The 18,652-nt window shown below is 47.2% G+C and overlaps 1 protein-coding gene across 9 annotated transcripts in view; it reads left to right on the top strand.

Moving 5' to 3' along the window:
• Positions 1 to 18,652, top strand: part of ZNF469 (zinc finger protein 469) — a 270,551-nt gene that overhangs the window by 236,071 nt on the left and 15,828 nt on the right. For 7 of the 9 annotated variants that reach the window (XM_081872030.1, XM_081872028.1, XM_081872032.1 and 4 more), the window contains one exon: positions 14,301 to 14,371. The exons of 1 other annotated variant lie outside the window; for it this stretch is intronic. The gene's annotated coding sequence lies outside the window, so the exon portion shown is untranslated. Of the gene's footprint in view, positions 1 to 14,176; positions 14,216 to 14,300; positions 14,372 to 18,652 lie in introns of those variants that run through there. One more of the 9 variants, XM_081872036.1, reaches the window with a different exon arrangement.

Here is an 18,652-nt window from a genome sequence, read left to right as displayed (position 1 = left end):
AGAAATTTTGGGCTGTTTTTTTGACAGTGAAGAGGTACTTAGGGGTCGAGGCAGGTTTCCCAGAGACTGCTTTGGTTACGTGTGGGTTTGCCCAGGCAGGAAGCATCAGGAGGGGAAAGCGATGCCCCCTCTCAGCCTAGTGATATTTTTCAGACACAACCCCCCTCCCATTCTTCAGCCTGACAGCTGGCAGGCGATTAACTAATGACATAAACATCTCCTTTGCGGCAGCCTTGGCAGCATGTGGGGAAGTGATTGGTGACGAGGTCTCCATGGCAACTGAAGGAAGCCTGGTCAGTCAGATTCTGCTCCCTGATTGTTGCCAGAATCCTTCCCAATGTGATCCATATCAATTCTGGTAGCTTTGCAAATTTGCCTTTAAATCTTCATTTGACCAGCCACAGAATTTCAGGACTTGAGTTTTTCTTTGCTGCAAATGAGTTTTTGGAGAGAGGGAATTCTAACCCCATTGTTAGAGTTCAGCTTCAGTTGTGTCACAGACATGAGCCACACTTAAGCATGGAGGAGGGATTTGTTTGCTCTAATTTGCAGTTCCAGATGAACCGAAACTCAGCTATCCTCTGAAATTTGCACTTCTCCAAATTTTGTGATGCTGTCCTCCAGTCAAAAGATATGCATTGTACTAGGAGAAATAGCTTGCAAAAATGTGTTTTAGTCAGTGAAATGCATGTGTAAATGTGTACAAAATGTTGTCTAAAAAAACACCCAACAACAACTACTACAAACTGATGTAGAAATGGAGAGAATGAAACTTAGGATTCAAACTGTAAGAAACTGAGAGAAACCTGAAATGGCAGATTCATCCATCCATAGCCACAATGTTGGAAGAAGGGACTTGTGGAAGCTGGCTCTGTCCGCCACCATCCCATCAAGACCCTTCTTGAGGGCTTGCTATTATGTATTGCCAGTGCAGATTGGCAATGCCTACCACAGCCCTTCTGTCCCATGATTGATTGTCATCTATACAGTGCCTTCAATGTGCAGCTTCATAGCAATGTGCAGCAATGTGTAGCTTTACAGAACCCAAGAAGACAGATCCCTGCCCTGAGCAGCCTGCAAGTCTATGAATTTGAGACATGATAGATGAAAGGCTACATGCATGCTCTTGCATGACACAGACATTGTGTAGTAAAGGCAAGTGAGCAGCTGTCAGTACCTGCAAGCATTTGAATAGGCCTGGACATAGAGATCCTCTTTGGTGAGGCTGGAGTTCTAAAACAAAAGGAGTCAGGGATTAACCCTCTGCCATGAAACCCTTTCTCCAGTGTGGTTGTGGAAGGAAGGAAAGTACTCTGCTCGTGTTCAGAAGCATCATTCTTTATACCTTGTATTTTCTAGGATATCAGGTGTGGGGGGGGGTAGAGATCCCCAATGACCATTCATTCATTCATTCATTCATTTAATATACCACCTTTTTCTTCAAGGAGCTCAGGGTGGCATACATGGTTCCCCCCTTCTAATTTAACCCCTACACAGGAACTCTGTGAGATCGGTTAGGCTGAGAGGCAGCGCCTGGCCTAAAGTCACCCAGTGAGCATCACAGCCAAGTGGGGATTTGAACCCTGGTCTCCCAGGGTCCTAAGCCAACACTCTAACCACTACACCACACTGGCTCTAATTATATTGCATTCTTTCAGTTACCAAGACTATTTGGCTGCCCATCTGAGTGGGGAGGCATGGGGGAGCCATTTTGAGAGTTGGAGGGGGGATGTGGGAGGGAAAAGCAGCACACAAAATCAGAAGCAGCTTGCCAATTGGGGCAGAGCCACTACACTAGCTCCCTGGTGGGTGGGTCACTGTTGTTTATCAGCAGGGGAGGGGCCAGGGAGGCCAGTGTAGTGCAGATGCACCAGCAGAGCCAGTCTGCTGCTCCTTTCAGTGTCTTTGCACCATGCCAGTATCCCCTTCCCTGAAAGCAACAGAGACCCACTGGCCGGGAGGCGAGCACCTGGTGAGCCATTTCAGCAGAAAATCCTCCATCCTCAGACCAAAGAAGCAGTCCAGAAATAGAAGTCTTTTATAGAACATGACCCCAGAGGTGTGTGGCCCAGGGTCAGGAATGTGCCATAGTCCTGAGATCACCCTGAGGCCTCACAGAGGGATGTCACGCTGAGCAAAGACAGAACACTCTGGCAAGTAGCAGACATGTAGTGCAACCCTAGTTTGTGGTCACTTGGAAGCAAATGCTACCCTGTTCAATGGAGCTTATTCCCTGGTAAGCATCTCTGTGTGCACAAGGGTACATAAGGTTGGGCAGTAAATCTTGTGAAATCATCAGTACTGGGGTGGGGAACCTCATGCCCAGGGCCTGAATGCGGCTCTCCAGATTTGTCCTTCTGGCCCTCAAAACTCTCCCCAGGCCTCATCCCTTGCTCCTCCCAGGCTGTATCAGGCCAGTGGATCATGGAATCCAGCATCCTGTTGCCGCAGTGGGCAACCACAAGTAAGCAAGGTTTGAGCACCAGAGCCCTCTCCCCTCGTGTGGTTTCCAGTAGAAGCATTGCAGCCTCCAACTGGGGAGGCAGAGCATAGCCATTGTGGCTAGTAGCCATCAATAGTCCTCTCCTCCATGAATTTGTCTAATCCATTCAATTGGTGGCCATCACTACCTCCTGTGGGATCAAACTCCATAGTTTAACATTGTGCTGCACAAAGAAGTACTTTCTCCTATCTGCCCCAAATCTGAATGTTTTTGCCGTTTTGGAATGTGTCCTTGCACTCTGGAAATGCATCTTGCTTACCTGGCTGGAGGAGAGAGAGGGTTGTGTGTGAGTTTGTGTAGAAGCAAGCCAAGTGTACAGAAGTAAAAATCTGCATTTGTTGCTTTGCCCACTTTTGCCACTGGCCCTCTGATCTAGAGCTCGAATGTCCAGCTGCAAAGCCCCTACAGGGGAGCGAATGCCCAGCCTGTTGCCCCTCCAGGTGAGATATGAGGACCCAAGGAGGAGCCACTCATAGATGCAGTTGGCCGTTTGGCCTTTTGCGAAAGCCGCAAGCAGCAGCCACAACTTGTCAGGAGGACTTGACCTTAGTGGGAAGATGCAGAAAAGAGGGCAGGAAGAGTCATGACATTGTGTGAGCATTGCTGCTGACAACTGTCAGGACCTATTTTTCCTTGCAGTTGCTTTAATTCAGCCTTTTAAATCATTTCTAGACTGACCTCTCCTATTTTTCCTCCCTGCCAGCGCGCGCTCTCTCTCTCTCTCTCTCTCTCTCTCTCTCTCTCTCTCACACACACACACACACTATGCTTTTCAAAAGGAGGAATGCAGAAGCTGACCCACACTGCAGCCTCCCGAACAGTGGCCCTTACACAACGCCTGGCGCTTACAGGCCTCCTGCCCTTTATTATCTAACGTCAGGCTTGGCGTGCCGGAATAGAGAGAGTCATCATTGTGCCGAAAATACTTCTTTGGCTTGCGCGGTGGCAGCGCAAGGAAAATATTTTCACAGCCCCCTTTCTCCAGGCCCTCTGAAATATTCCATTTTCATTTTTTGAACCGATGGAAGAAAAATACACAAGGCTGCAAAGGGAGGGGACTTTGATTTGCCGGAGAAAGTAGCCACCCAGCCAAACAGAGGACGGGCTTGTCTGGCTGATGAATATCAGTTTTATTCGATCACCCTCTCTTGCGGACGGGGCCTGTTTTCAGAAACCCCAGGCATCTCCAGCATTTCCCTTCCTCGGGATCTTTGGGTCTGTAGCGTGCCATTGTTGGGAGATAGTGATTTTATGAAAGGCCGGGTCTGTGCTCGCCTGGTCTGCTGCTGGCAGCCGGGGCAGTTTATGAAGTGTGTGTTTACTCGCCGCGAGAAATGTTTTCCTAGACAGATCTACGATTCACACTTTATTTCATTGATGGACAAGGCGAGTGGCTGGGAGAGAAGGGATCCTTTCCCTGGAAGGGGAGGGGAGGAGGAAGGGCTGCTTAATTGCTGTCACATTTTCTGTTGGAGGAATGGTCTGTGTGTGCTTTTTTGTTGTTGCTGTTTGAGTTTTTGTAGGCTTGCGAACCGGCTGGAAGGCACAGAGGTGACTTTTGTGCCATGCGCTCATTGGCTTTGTTTGGATGCCAAGCAAATTGCAGTCTCTAGCCGATTCCTGTCATGCTATGCCCAACGGGCATTGGCCTGCATAGGTTTTCCATGGCCTAATAACCACTAATAAGACTGGGGGGGGTTGCTAACTTGGCTACCCATGGCCCCAACTTCCAAGAAGAAGAAGAAGAAGAAGCAGGTTGCTCGAGAGTAGGCTGGGCTGGTGCTTCTGTTTCAGAGGGATGTGTATGTGCCCTCCAGAGAAGCTCCCATTGCCCTTGGGCACCTACCCTTCCTGACTCATTTGGAAACTTGAAGCTTGCCACCTGATGTTTGCCCAGTTCCCTTTGCTTTCTGGCTTTCGGTAGTCTCTCTCCATCCCTAGGTTTTTGGATGCAGTTCCGTCATACTTCTGTCCTAAACCCCCTTACATTGTGGCACATCATCTGAAAATGATCACATTTTGCTAGACCTTCTACCCTTGATTCTGCTTTGCCTTCAGCTTGGGTCTGCTCACTGCTGGGAGCCAAAGCAGAGAACCAGCGAAACAGGGGCACAAAAAGAGAGATTTAAATTTTTTTAAAGAACTTAACATTTGATTTTGATTTTTTTAAAGCATCAAAGTAGTCATTATGGGGAAAATCAAAACTTTGTTAGCTTTCCTTACTCTCAACAACTGCTCCCCACCCCCATTTTTCTGTTCTCTTTTTGTTACTTATCCCCACCTAAATTGGGGAGGAGGGATTTCGCTAACAAAGATGGAAATAATATGAGGAAATCAGATCCTGTCTGCGTTGCGCATTTTCAGCATACATGGAACTTTTGCATCATTTCAAAGAACATTTAAAAAAAAAAATTATTGTTTTTATTTTGAATGATATCCAGGGCAGGGGCACCATAATCTTTTCAGTGCTTAGGACCTCTAAAGGTCCGGATCTGGCCCTGGGTCTGCTTTTGCACAAAATATGATCCTGCCCACTTTTCCCTGGCCCTGGACTTGTAAAAACTCTGGAGCTGGTTCCCCTAAACCCACCCATGGCCCCACATTTGCCAGCCCCATTTTTGGCATGTATCCCCCTCCCCTGCACTTTGAAATCATCCCTGTTAACCTCCAGTGTCCTCTTCTAAGATGCTGCTGAAAGGCATCACTGCCTGGTGTTCAGAGTCAGAGTTTGGGGGTTAGAGCTGGATGGCACAGAGCCTGACACCCCATGCTTGTTTTGGACACTGGACTGAGATTCAGCTCAACGTAGGCAGGGCTGGTGATTTGAGGGACCACGTAGGAACCATCAAGTTTGCACAACGGACTTGGCAGGGGCTGCAGCATTCATGGCTAAGCAGGAGATATTGCCCAGCTGAGCCGGCCGTGCAGTATTAATTTTTGGCAGAAGGGGAAAGAGAATTCGACAAACTGCAGAGCTGGAATAGTGTGTGTGCGTGTGTGCGTGTGTGAGAGAGTTGCATATAGTGTGCCCTCTTCTCACGCCAGATGATGGTCTGGATATTGTACATAAAAACAGCACAGCAGGGGGGGGGAAACCTTTTTTAAGGGGGAAAAGGGGGGGAAATGCTCTAAAAGGAAAGCATTGCTGGATCACGTCAAAGGACCTGGAAAACAGACTTCAGGTAGTTCTTAACTGTTAAAACGGAACGAGATCGAGATCTGGAGGGGGAATAGTCTCCAGACTGGGGAGTCTGCTGTAGCAAAGGCCTGATCACTCACTGACTGATAGCATAATAGCACACACACATACACTCCAAAGCCCAGGCTTTCTAAGAGAGGGGCAAGGAGACCAGAGCAGGCCTTAGAGCTGGGTTTGCCCTGTGCCAGGCTAATACTATGTTCCTTCCTTCATAAGAGCTACCCTGTTGTATGGAGCTTCCTGTTTCCTTCCTTGGCCTACTAGAAGCCCCCAAAGACCCCACTGATGAAGGCAGCAGCCCTTTCCTGATGCTACCTGCTGGCAAATTGTATTCAGAGGTATACTGCTTCTGAACATGGAGGTTCTATTTTTCCATCACAGCTTTCCTCCTCCATGCATTTGCCTGATCCCCTTCTAAAGCCACCTCTAAGAATGGGACTCCGGTATGCCAGTGGTGAACTTTTCACCAGCAGTGGACTAAACCAGCGCACCATGCCAACAAGCTATTTATTCATTGGTCACAATCTAATAGACACAACATAAAAGGAAAAAATGGAGTCCAGAGAGGAAGGACAGGAAATGAAGGATTGGAGCAGTGGTTCTCAAAGGGTGTGGTGCACCACATTGTTGTGGCAAGAGAGGATAGCAAGTGTAGCATGAAGATTCAAGGACAATCAATATATTTTGAGAATGATTCATGTTCTTATGTAGTTGCATTGTTCTATACTTTCTGGATGCCTCATGATCATATTATAAAGTAGTTGTGTTCTATGTTATAAATCAAGCACTGCTAGGAGTTGTTTCTTTTTGTTTCCCAAGGTATTTCATATCAATAATAATAATAAAAAATCAGTGTGGAGGAAGCAATTTTTTATTCTGAAAGTGTGGCCCAGAGAAAAAAGTTTGAGAACCACTGGAATGGAGAAACTGCTGTTTCAGTGGCTGAAGGATGGTGTGTGAATTCCTCTCCATCCGCACCCTATATAAACTGTGGAACTTACTTCCACAACAGACAGTGACACTCGCTTGCATGGCTTTAAAAGATTATTCATGGAGGATAAGGCTATCAATGACTACTAATGGTTGTGTTCTCCCTCCACTGTCAGAGGCAGTGTACTTCTGAATACCAGTTGCTAGGGAAGAGTGTTGTTGTGCTTTTGAGAGTAGGATGTTGGACTAGATGGGTCTTTGGTGTTATCCATCAGGCCACCTTTCCTCGTGCAAAACCCTGTTGGAGGTATCCCCTGCCTAAAATGATCACGCAAAGTGAGAGAAGATAGCAAGGTGCAGGGAGAGGGTGGAATCCAGAGCATGACTTCATTTCCAGCTCCGTATTGGGCCATGGCCCACCTGCAAAGAAAACAGTCTTGAATTGCTGGGGATTGTCTTTTTGAGAAGGAGCCAAGGAATCACTGCACAAACTCCTAGCATTTAGTGCTGCTGGTGAGAAGAAAAGATAGCCAAACCAGTTTGTTTATAGCAGGGGTGTGGTTGGCCAGTGGCCCTCCAGATGTTGTTTGACTCCAGTTTCCAGCATCCCTGACCACTGACTGCACTGATGGGAGCTGTAATCTAATAACATCTAGAGGACCACAGGCTTCCCACCCCTGGTTTAGAGCATCAGTACAAGTTGGAATGAAGAACAGTAAAGATGGACAGATCATTCTGTCTTGGTCCATGTCAGTTTTGTTTGTGCATGAGACTATCCCTCAGGGAAGGAGTTGAGCTCAGTGTGGTGGTGGAGCATCCACTGAAGATCCCTGGTTCAGTATCCAGGTAGGGCTGGGAGAGATCCCTGCTTCAAATTCTGGATAGCCTCTACCAGTCAGTGTAGACAATATTGGGCTAGATGCACCAATAATCTGATCCAGTATAACACAGTTTCCAACATTCTCACATTTCTCACATTTCTGTTTCCATATCACTCTTTGATTAGAAACCAAGTAAAAAAGTTGTGTAGTTTTTGATTGATTTTTGTCCTGCAGCATACATTCTTTGTGTGCATTTGAATTTAAAATACCCATTTTTATTCATATACCCATTTTGCTATGTTTTAAAGGCAAGAACAGAGGAGTATGAAAACCAAAGGGTAACTCTTCTGATCTGTATTTTAGTCCAGGAATTGTAAATTAGGTCAGTTTGCTTAAGGTTTTGGACCGAACAAAAGCCTTGAATATAGACAAGAACTCCTGCCTCTTGACACCCACTAGGTGTATTCTGCTTCTCCTCCAAATTCCCTGCTCAGCTGATCCTCAGCTGAAACCTCTCAGAAATGTCTAGGCAGAATTTCTTCTCGCTTTGGTCTTCGGGCCACAGCATGCCAGAGACTACCAGTGTGAGGCTCCCGCTGTCAGTCAGATGAAATGAAATGAGATCTAGCCAGCCCAAATGAATCGGCAACCCTGTGGGTTTGCTTTTCTATTTTTCTCTCAGCTTGGGAATTCTCTCAGTCTGAATGAAGACCTTGGTTCCTCATGTGGAATTCAACAAAGTCCAGCTGGACCTATTGTGAAGGAGTGTGCATGGCTTGTGCTGGTGTCAGTGTGCCCCACCAGCTCTGACTTGATGGGAAGTAAACATGTGTGGGGTAGTTTGAGGCAGCCTCAGCAAAAATATTACGCATGCTCTGTCCTGCCCCCTATCTGCATATAGAGGGGGAAGCACGGCCAGAAGAGGAGGAGGAGGAGGAGGAGGATTAAGCTTCAAACAGCAGTAGGGAATGACCTAATAAGAAGACCCTGCTGGATGGTGGATGGAGAGACAGAGACAAGAAACTAGGCAACTGTACAAAGGGAAAATGTACATCTGTTGGTTCACCTGCTCTGGCCTCTCTCCCTGACCACGACTCAAAAGTTTGCCGAGAAAGGAATGTGTCTCTCAGGCTGAGAAAGGACCCCCACCCTTAGGCTAAATATTGTTCATGTCTCTTTTCAGCCCTGACATATCGGAGTCCCAGAATAAAGCCCAGAAAGTGTGGGTTTCACCAGCTCGTTTCACCAGGTGCATTGCTGTCATCTGCTCTGACGGCTGCTTGCTGGCCGGGGGTGGGGTAGATTCTGAAGACCTGCTCAAACATCTTCTGCAATCTAGTTTCTTCCAACCCCGTGGGCAGAAGGGCTTCAGTCAGGTGCGGAGGCCATTCAGAGGGGCTTGATCTGCAGGGTCCCTGCCTCCACACTTCCCCATCACCTGGAGCGCAAATTCCTTTCTGCTCTTTCATGGAGAGGGTGAAGTGGGGGCACTGGAGCCATAAATCCACCAGCGCCCAGGCAGGCTGGCCTCACATTCCTTTCAGAAACGGTTGTCATTAAGAGCTTTCCTTCCAGCTGTGACGTGCGCGCTGGCCTCGTGTGGGGCTCTGCTTTCCTTCCTCGCAGAGTTCCTCCGCTCTTGGCGCTGTGCTTGCCTAAGCGCAGGAGAAATTAGAAGAAGTAGGAGGATGCTAACTGGAGAAGCGGTTAGAAAGAGAAAATCTGAGGGCAAGCCATTGGTGGTTGGGGAGTTATTACGCCTTCCGTCTGGAGACCTGATTTTTCTCTGTGCGTTACAGCAGCAAGCTGCCTTATGTTGTGTTAGCCCCTTGCCCCATTTAACTCAGTGCTGTTTGCACTGACTGACTGACAGCTGCTGTCCAGGGCCGAGCTTGAATTGGGGGCCTTTTACAGGAAAAGCAGACTCTTATCACTATCCTCTAACCCAGGAAGCTGCTTTGCCCTGAGTCAGACCGGTGGCCCATACAGCTAAGTATTGTTGACACTGGCTGGCAGCAGATCTCCAGAGGTTCTTTTCCAGCCCTTCGTTCTGATGCCAGGGATTGAACCTGGAACCTTCTGCCTGAAAAGCAAGTGCTTTGCCGCTGAGCCACAGCCATTTCCACTGTGGGATGGGGGTTAAAATTACTTATTCCCACTGAAAGGATCTTTGTGGGGCCACCCCTACCATGACACAGAGTACAGTGGTTGCGTCAGATGGAAGGTGCAAAGCGGATGGAGGTGGTGAGTTGCTGAAGGACAGAGAGAGTTGCTGGAGGACAGAAAGATACTCTCCCACCCTCCCCTGTACCGAAGTCAGATTAAACGCCATTTGTATCATGGGAGGGAGCATCATCTTCCATTGCCTCAGGAAGCAAAATGCCTTGGGCCAGCCGTGTGTGCGCAGCAGAGGCTGTGACTTACTGCTTGTGCATAGTGGCTAACTGCATGGATTGCAGCTTTTTCACGAAAAGAGAGTCTATGCCATCACCAGCTGCTGCAGGGAACATCCTGTGATGGCGAGGAGACCAGCAAGGACAGGCAGCATCTGCCCGGCAGCTGTTCCATGAATGACAGGCCTGCAAATCCCAGTTGTGTGGTTTTCTAAATCATATTTGCAAAGCACATTTCAGACCACTGAGGCAATGTGAGAGGGGAAGGTGAATGCATTCTCCCCTTTCCCCAAATGTTCCTACTTGTTTCTGAGACTATGCCTTGGTGGATGTCTTGAGACCACAGAGATCATTGCAACCTCTCTCTCTCTCCCTCTCCCTCTCTCTGTTTGTAGAATGCATAGGAAAAACATAGAAAAATACTTTCCACAATTTCCCATAGTGGAAACTTCATTTCAAACTTTGGTTGAGGGGTTCTGATTAGATGATTTGCTAACTGAGTGATTAAAAAGCAGATTGGTGAACTAGGATTTCTTTTAACAAGGCTAATCGCATAAATTTTCGAAGTTTGCACTAACCGCAGGAAATTCAATTCAGCTGGCTTTGGCGCCATCTGCTGGAAATGTGTATCAATTGCAACCCTGTTCTTCCCGCCCGCCCTGCCCCCCTCTGCCCAAATTTTCTGGGTCTTCTTTATTATTACCTTCTTATACCACTTTTTCCTTCAAGGAGCTTAAGGTGGTGAATGTGGCTTCCCCCCTTCTCATTTTATCCTCACAACAGCCCTATGAGGGAGATGAGAGCATGAAAGAGTGACTGGTTCTGCAGGAACTGCTTATTCAGTTTAAAATGTTTTTTTAAGTCAACTTTTCTTTTGTAGACTAAATTATAATCATTTTAATTGATTTCCGCCTCCCCTATTTTAAGCTGATAACATTTTGAGCTAAATTTCTGGGTCAGAATAATTAATGGGGTAATGAAACCACAATTGAAATGCTCGTTAATCGTGCTTTATAGAAACAAGTTCTCAAAGAGAGAAACAACGAAAGCTCACTTACAAAATTGGCAAAAATTATAGGAGCATAATTAGGATGGGCATAGCTTGGGGTAGGCGTGGCTCAGTATCAGAGCATCTGCTTGGAATGCAGAAGGTCTCTGGTTCAATCCTTGGCATCTACAGGTAGAATCACGGAATTGTAGTTGGAAGGGCCCCTGAGGGTCATCTAGTCTAACCCCCTGCAATGCAAGAATGAAGGTAGTGCAGAGAAAGACTCCTGTCTGAAATCCTAGGAGTCGCTGCCAGTCAGTGCTGGCAGTACTGACCTAGGTGGGAAGGGCTGTAGTATCATGGCAGCACATCTGCTTTGTGCTGCAGATCTAGTTGGACGCAGGCTACAGATCCAAAGGACTGTTTCATCCTCACAGTGACCCTGTGAGATAGGGTTAGAATGAGGGTGACTGACCCCAAACCCACTAGTGCACTTTGTGGTGGAGAAGGGACCTTCAAAACAAAAAACCATTTGTCTTCCTGTATACATAAAAATGTAATGTTGTCATCATGCTGCTGTTTGTGTGGCTACTGATTGGCAGCTGTGCCAACTCCAGTGTGATGACAGAACAGCAGGCAGGTAGGTGGCAGGCCGGCCAGGCAAGCTCTTTAACAGATGCAGGAGAGACCCTTTACAGAGTGGCTTGCCAAACTGCACTCTGAAGCTCCTCTTCCTTTAAATGTGGCTATAGAATGCTTTAATTGGGGGAGGGGGTTTGCTTCACAGAGCAGTTTGACAGACCTGAAGCACCTATCACCCTCCTTTAAAGGGGGTTGGAGGTTGGGGTGAGCTGTGAGAGGATGAGGGGCTTGGGGTGAGCTCTGAAGGGCAGGGTGGGATGAGGGGTGAGGCAAGTGGCCAGGTATAAAGGGAGGAGCGTTTGGCCAGGTGTGGGGAAAGGGGGCTTGGCAGGTAGATGGGGCTGGCCAGCACAGCAGGCAGGGATGGCATCCCCTAGTTAAATGTGTAGTTCACAAAACACACCTGAAGCAAAATAAAAGAAACCACTAGGGGGAAAATGAACCCACGTGTTTAGCCATTTCCAACAATAACTGAAGAGAATATCGGTATAAAGTATTATTTTATGTCTTATGTGCCAAAGTGGCTTCTAATGGCATCTGAAAAATATAAAATACAGTGACATAAGCTCAAGTAATAGATCCCAGGTGTAGGGACCATTTTATCCTCACAACAACCCTGTGAGGTAGGTTAACCTGAGAGGGATGGTGACTGCCTCAAAGATACAATGTGAATTTCTTGGCTGAGCAGGGACTTGAACCTCCTTGGTAAAAGAACCAGAGCATATCCTGAGCTGGTCCTAAGCACAGCCCCTCTGGTCCCCTCCCAGCACACTCCTTGCTATTTCCCACCCTTGAACGCCACCTGGAGGTCCCCCCCCAACCCCCACCAAAGTCCTGTCCCTTTTATCTCCCTTAAATGATCTCAAATATGTGATATGATAAAGACAAGCGCCCATTCAATTTAACTCACCCTAATGCCAGATTCTACTTTTACCAAAGTAATTAAGATAAATGCAGCTGATAATTTAGGAAGCATTCTTAAATGTACCTTTCCTGGCAGCATCTGAGATATACTTTTACCTTAGAAGATTTATCAGCATACTTAGGTAACAGATAATTCCTTAGCGAATGGCAGCATTTAGAAGCAAAATGAGAGATAAATATTTCTTAAATAAATGTCAAAATAACTCAGTCTTTATTACAGTCCCTCAAAGGAGTTGCAGTCAATCCTGCGCCTCTAGACAATTTCTGTACGATATCGAAACCTGCAGCGGTTGGGTGGTGTCATTCGTACCAAATGTAATTGTTTGCACACAGTTCTTTATGGTTTGGGGTTCTGAAATAAATAAAGGAATTAATTTAATGCTGGCAGAAAATCTTCAAGCCGAGAGCCCTGAAAAATGATCTGTGCACTACAAACCCTTTCATAATTGCCCTGAGCCAAATGAATTGATCTAAAGTTCAAGACATACCTAACAAGAGAGATGTGTGTTTGTGATTAAAGAGCAGATGACTGTATCAAGGAGGCGAATTAAGCTGCTACTTAATTTATCGTTGAGTCCCACCGTATGTGACACTTATGTGCATATAGCTTCATTTGCTCACATCTATCCCACCTTCCTCCTCCCCACTGTCAAAAAAGTAGATGTGAAGTTCCTAAACATTAGAAAGAACTTTCTGACAGCAAAAGCTGTTTGGCAGCAGAGCAGACTTCCTTAAAAGGTGGAGGACACTCCTTAATTGGAGGTTTTTAGACAGAGCCTCTGCCAGGGATTCCAGCACTGCACAAGGTTGGACTAGATGACTGCCACAGACTGGTTGGATGCAGAGGAATAGTTGGGGGAACAAGCTGGGGAACCCCCAAGGGAAGATGGCTCTGAGCCCAGGAATTGATGGTGGGACAACAATGAGTGGTCAGAGGGAGAAGAGAGAGCAGACTGGCAGGAGGTGGTCTTGGAAGCTGAAGTGGTAACAGGACTTAGTGAGTGGGGGGAGTCTGTGGCAGAGAGAAGTCCAAAATCAGAGGCAGAAGCTGAAGTAGGAGAGTAGGGGGAGATGAGTCAGTCTGGTGAAGAGGCACAGCTGCCTCTCCCTCCTGCTGTGAGAAGCTCCCTTCCCCCTGTCTACCAGAACCAGGAGAGGCGTTAAGTGTGAGGAGCGAAGACTAGTATACATGCTCAGTCTCAAAAGTCACCCATCCTCTGAAATTCCTTCTCTTAATTTTGTGATGCAGTTCTGCAAACCCTTCGAAAGAGTGAACCAAAATACATATAATATTAGGGGAAAGGATGTATAAAAGTGCATATAAGATACAAAAAAATGCAAAAAGTGATTGGAAAAGATGAATACACTAGTTAAAATTGCATACAAAAATGTGTAAATTAGGATAAATGCACACTAAAAAAAACCTGACAGATTTTTGTAAAGACTGAATCTGAAATGGACAGCTTTGCCTGTGAAAGACATCCCTCTCTCTGAGCTGGGACAGCCATGGCTGCCCTGATTTCGCTCTAAAGGCTTTGGAAGTGGCTCTGGGAATCAATCAGTCTCCGGGTCTCCCTTGCCTGTGCTGAGGACAGATGCCCTGAAATGGCAGCCACTGTCAGATTCAAGGGAGAATGGGCAACCAGCACCTCTGAACTGCCCTGTGGAGTGTGTGCTGAGAAGCCAGCTCAACTGAATCACTCGGAGCCGGCAGCCGAGCACATCTGTACATTAGTCTCCCGGGAGCACCCATTCCCAGCACGTCCAACAGCACAGCCGGAGGAGAACGCGCCTTTCACATCCAGCTCTGGCAAGGTGCTTGAATGAGCTTGTGATCTGTGGCGGCCATGGCAGCCAAGCCAAACAAAAATTCCTGACATATTTTTCACTTTGCTTGCAGCCAAGAAATTCATATTTCACTGGAAGTTAAGCCGAGACCCAGCAGTAGCTGAGTGAAGGAAGTTTTCCAAGGTATGGCCTGTTGACAAGTGGTGGCTGTGGGAGGGGGAGGGGCTGTTTGACTTTTTAAAGCAAATGTTCTGAATTTCTTTTTTAATCCCCCAGCAGACTGGAATAATCCCCTTGCGCCTCTCACCCATATATTTCTCCTTCTAGGGCCCATCAAAAAATAGAAAACCCCATTCAGGGCCTGTTAAAGGATAGACTGATTTAAAAACACACACACCACCACCAACAACAACAACAACAATTGAGTGTATTTGTGGTGGAATAACCATTTAAATTTTTTTTTCCATAACCATAGCCAAACTTTTGACTTGAGAAGCTTCAGTTTAACCTGCCTGGATATAATTTAAATCTTGATGAGCCACTCAAATGGTCTTCTGTATGCTTGCCATGCACAAAATATAAGGGTTTGCTTCATTATTAACCCTCCCCCCCCCCTCGGGGAAATTGCTTAAAACTAATAAGTTGGTGGAGGAAGTCAAAGAGGCACTCAGAGGCAGCTTTGAGTTCAGTGGCTACTTTTCTGCTGCGTGGGATCTGTTTTTTCTCTGCTGAAAAGGCACTGAGCACCTTTTCACCTGGATGGCTGAAGCCTCCTCCCATCTCCCTCCTCAGCATGCTGGCTGCGGGCCCCTACTTGAATCTATGGGGAATGTTTTGGAATCATTCTAATAGTGCCATTGTTTGAATCAATGGGGAATACTTTTGGGATAATCCATGGGTGTCAGGTTTATCCACCCAGCTACCAGGCTTCTTTTTCAGCTTCCAGAGTGGCAGGTGTCTTAAGTCTGGTGCAGTTGTCAGAGTGGGAAAAGGTTCAGAAAAGGACAACGTGAAATGATCACGGGGATGGCAACTAGGCAACCGGCGGGCAGGGCCCGAGCTCAGGAGTCCTATTCCCTCCTGTGGTTTCCAGCAACTGGTATTCAGCATTACATTACAGCCTCTGGCTGTGGAAGCAGAGCAGAGCAGAGCCACCATGGCTAGCAGCCGGCTGATAGCCCTCTCTTCCATGAATTTGTCTAATCCTCTTTGAAAGCCTTCCAGTTTGTTGGCCATCACTGCCTCCTGTGGGACTAAGTTTCATTGTTTAGCTATGCGCTGTGTGAAGAAGCACTTTCTTCTGTCTGTTGGGTGTCTTCCAACATTCAGCTTCATTGGGTGCCCCAGAGTTCTAGTGTTATGGGAGAAGGAGAAAAAGTTTTCTCTATCCACTTTCTGCATGCCATGCATAATTTTATACAGTTCCATCATGTCGCCTCTCACTCACCTTTTCTCTAAACTCAAAAGTCCGAAATGCTGCAGCCTTCCTTTGTAGAGGAGTCGCTCCATCCCCTTAATAATCTGTGTTGCCCTTTTCCAACTCTACAACATCCTTTTTGCGGTGAGGCAGCCAGGAGCATGCATCGTCACTCAGATCCTTCCCTATGTTGCCATCTTCTCCTGTGTTTCTCTTCCACACACCCTCCACTTATCTGTTCATGGAATCAACTGCTTGAGTTGGAAGCCAAGCATTTATGTCTTCTGGCTGCCTGCAATAATGTAGCCATCAGCCTAGGCCCCAGCAATGCAAATGTTGCAAGTTTTATTGAATCCCCACGAGAAGGCTTTTTTTTTAAAAAAAAAAATCATTCCAAAAGGCCTTCTTTATGTGGCTGAGTGAACCCAACTGTGATAATGTAACTAGCTCTGGTTTTGTCGGTTGTTTTATCTTGGCAAGGTATCTTTGCAAATTTCAGCAGCAGTAAACAGGCTTGCCCGTCGTGGCTCCAAATGGCATATAAGTGGCACATTGTTGGCTGGCAGAGAGGGAGAGCAATAGGACCCTCTCAGCTACCTCCGTCGGGCTGGGATTTATTTTGCTTAGCCAAGTGTGAAACTGTGGAGAGGTGGTTTTTTGTTTTCTTTTTTTAAGGCTGTCAAGGCTGCATCAGACTCTGTCCTGGTTGATGGACAGGGCTGATAAAATGGGCAGATCAAAGAGGCAGCGGCCAGTGACCTCAGGCAACCCCTTCTGCAACATTTTGGTTCCCAAGCTGGGAGTAGAAGCAGCAGGAAGGAAAGTGGCCGAGGTTAGATCTCTTGGTGGAGTACTTGTCCATCAGCCCAGTTGCCTAGCTGGAGATTTTGACAGCCCCACATATGTCCCCCCCCCCCCAAGCTTCAAAATGAGAGCTGAAAGAAAATCCAACTTTCCGGAGAATACACTTGGAAATAACCAATCTAAGCTGCTTTACACTTAAAGATAATGTCAGCTGAGGAATTAGCACCAAATTACTCCCGCTCAAATGCTGAGCCTGTAGTAAGGGCAAATGAAGCAGTTGACGCCCACTGCAAATGTCCATAGGAAGTTCTCTTACTGAGTTGGACCATTGCTCTATCTAGGTCAGTACTAGCTACACTGATTGGCAGCAGCTCTCTAGGGTTTCAGGCTGGGGACATTCGCAGTCCCACCTGAAGATGCCATGGACTGCACCTGGAGGCTTCTGCATGAAAGGCAGATGCTGTACCACTGAGCTGCAGCCTTTTCCCTTCAACTGTGGTACCCTTGCTAAGAGGAAGCATGAAGTACTTTCCAAATAGCTGTGGGTTCAAGTTGCATATATTTTACCACCATCACAACATGTGACCTCACAGTGCAATTTTGGCTGCAAAATTTAGCATCCTGAGCATCCTTATTTATTTCTTGTTTTAAGGTGCTAGTCCTTAAGATTGCAAAGTTAAGCTGAAAGAGTGTGGGCAGACCCAACCCACTGACAACCAGAAATCTTACTTGGCAATCTCTTTGGCTTCTGAGATTTCACCGTACAGTGCCTACACATTTTTGAGTGCCTCCTCAAGACCCTGCTTTGTGCTATTTCTGGGCCAGTCAGGAGACTAAGCCAGAGACTCTCACAAGATTGACAACAGGAGCCTTTAGCAAAAGAGAATAAATACATTTGAGAGGGGTTACTTATACAATATCTCAAAAAGCAGGCCTTTTGATGCAGTGGGCAGGACTGCTTCGCTCAGACAAAAGCACTCAGCTGGCTGCATGATGTAAATGCACGTGCCTGTGGTCAAATCCATGCCATACATTCCATGCACTCAACAGTTATGGCATCCCCGAAAGTATCCTGGGAACCATAGCTTGTTACGGGTGCTGAGGGCTCTTACAAGACCCAGAACTAGCTGCCATTCCAAGGATATTTGGGAGGAAAACATGACTCTGGTGTAAGAGCTTTAAGTGCATAGTGTAGATGTGACATATGAGCACAGGAAGCTGCTGAATCAGGCCATTGGATCCTTACATCTTTTGGTCTACTCCAGAGGTTTTCAACCTTTTTGAGTCCATGGCTCCTTTGACCAACTACATTCCTTCTGTGGCACCCCTGTGGGGCTCAGGAGCCCAGTTATGTCACCCCTTGTCTGCCGAGCTGGCAGCCTCTCACCTTTTTCAAACACCCTCCCTTGTGGAGTGTTCCTTTAGCCTCCTCTCCTCGGGAGTTCTCTGGGCAGCCACAGCTGCCCCCCTGGTCTCTGAGCTGCCCCACCCCACCCCAAAGAGAGGTGCCTCCTCACAATGCCCTGCAGGTGTCTGAGAAGCATCCCCTGGCCAGCCCTAGAGGCACCATTCACCTGGGGAGCTTGTAGCCAGGGCCACTGCAATAAACAGCCATGCAAGCCAGAGCCAGAGATGCAAGAGAGCATCAGAGGAAGGAGGGAAGAGGGACAGAGGCCAATGTTGCCCTCAGCACCCCTGACCATTGTTCAAGGCACCCCAGAGTAAACCACTGGTCTGCTCTGACCAGAAGCAGCTCTTTAAGGTCAGAAGGAAGCCTTTCACATCTCCTCCTGCCGGATGGTTTCAACCAGAGATTGAACCTGGAACCTTTTGCATTAAAATCATGTCTGTCACTATGGGACCCTCCTTTGAGCATCAAACATCCAGGTGGTTGTGGCTTCCCTTGTGTAACTCAGCTGGCCTTTCAACAGCTGCCATCCGTTACTATGTTGGCTAATCCTGGAAAAGAGGATGCTTTTGGGGAGGCCCTAAATGACCCTGAAATATCTTCCATGCCATCTCAGAAATTGTCTCCCCCCCCAAAAAAAAAGTCAACAGGCAATAAAACATATTATGTGCCCCTCTGAGGCCCCATGTCCAGATTTTTGCATTTGGGGGCCTGCCCATCTTTCCGCACATGGGTGCCCAGTGCCCAAGACTGGCACATGTATTTGAGCCAATCCCACAGTCTAAGACTAAGAGACCCTTGCTGCTCATGTGCTGCTTACAGGCACCCCATTGGA

The sequence above is a fragment of the Podarcis erhardii genome (genome assembly GCF_964252035.2).
Source record: "Podarcis erhardii genome assembly, chromosome: 7".
Classification (NCBI taxonomy): Eukaryota; Metazoa; Chordata; class Lepidosauria; order Squamata; family Lacertidae; genus Podarcis; species Podarcis erhardii.
The sequence above is the reverse complement of the archived record's forward strand: the minus strand, read 5'-3'. Positions and strand labels throughout refer to the sequence as shown.